At 34.4% G+C, this 999-nt stretch overlaps 1 non-coding gene across 1 annotated transcript; it reads right to left on the bottom strand.

Moving 5' to 3' along the window:
• Positions 1 to 598: 598 nt before the first annotated feature.
• LOC128113119 (U1 spliceosomal RNA) lies at positions 599 to 762 on the bottom strand. The gene has a single exon (XR_008219345.1). It is a non-coding gene; the product is annotated as a U1 spliceosomal RNA (small nuclear RNA).
• Positions 763 to 999: the final 237 nt, after the last annotated feature.

Raw genomic sequence — 999 nt, 5'->3', positions numbered from 1 at the left:
GTTGTCCAGTGTCTAGCCTTTGCCACAATGAAAGTTAACTCCATACGCAGTTTCTTCAATGCCCATATCTTCTCTGAAGTAGATTGGTGCTGCCAGGAGCCGACATGTCTCATAGTCATAAAAAAAGAAAAAAGTTCTAAGTTATTAAAACATTTTAAATGCCATATTCTGTAGCTCTCTGAAGGGTTTGAAGATGACCTGTCTATCTAAAATATATCTGCTCTATCTTGAAAAAAAATCTCTGCTTAGCCTTGAAAACATACCAAATATGACTACAAGTTTGATTGTAATGTCTAACTACTAACTTTCATTTCTTTATATCCTAATAGTTGGTAATAATAACATTCAAGGATCAGCAAATTGCATTACATTGTTAAATGAAATGTATAAGTACCATATCTTGAACAAGATTAGAAATACACATATAGTATTCTCTAACAATATCAATCTCAATATGTATATTGTATTTTGTATACAATATACAAAAATTCAATCCAATGTAAAGTATTTAAAACTAGTAATTGTCTTTTAAAAGTAGATTCAATAATCTATCTTTTTATCTATATCATATCTATATCTTCTTTTTTTTCTTATTTTACAGGGGAGAGCGCGAATGCAGTCCCCCACTACCACAAATTATGCAGTCGAGTTTCCCGCATTTGGGGAAATCGCAGGGGTCAGCACATCCGGAGTGCAATGGATAAGCCTCACCCTGGGAAAACCACCTTCGTGATCATGGTATCTCCCCTGCCAGGTGAGTATTATATCTTCTTTTTATTTTTCTGAGTAGATTCAATAATCTACCCTCTATTCTATCATTTCTATGCATCTTTTTTTTAAAAAACAATCTAATTTCCTTTGCTTAGCCCTTTTCCTATCCCTTAACAACAACTTGTAACCAACCCTCCTAAACAATGAAAATTATCCCAGACCCAAAACCCATTGAAAGACCAAATAACCACCCACCCCACACCACTTCTTTGGGAATGTGGGCGTCAT

This window comes from Peromyscus californicus, unplaced genomic scaffold, assembly GCF_007827085.1.
Source record: "Peromyscus californicus insignis strain IS unplaced genomic scaffold, ASM782708v3 Scaffold_17__1_contigs__length_78620276, whole genome shotgun sequence".
NCBI lineage: Eukaryota > Metazoa > Chordata > Mammalia > Rodentia > Cricetidae > Peromyscus > Peromyscus californicus.
Note: the sequence above shows the minus strand (reverse complement) of the source record. Positions and strands in the feature narration are given on the sequence as shown.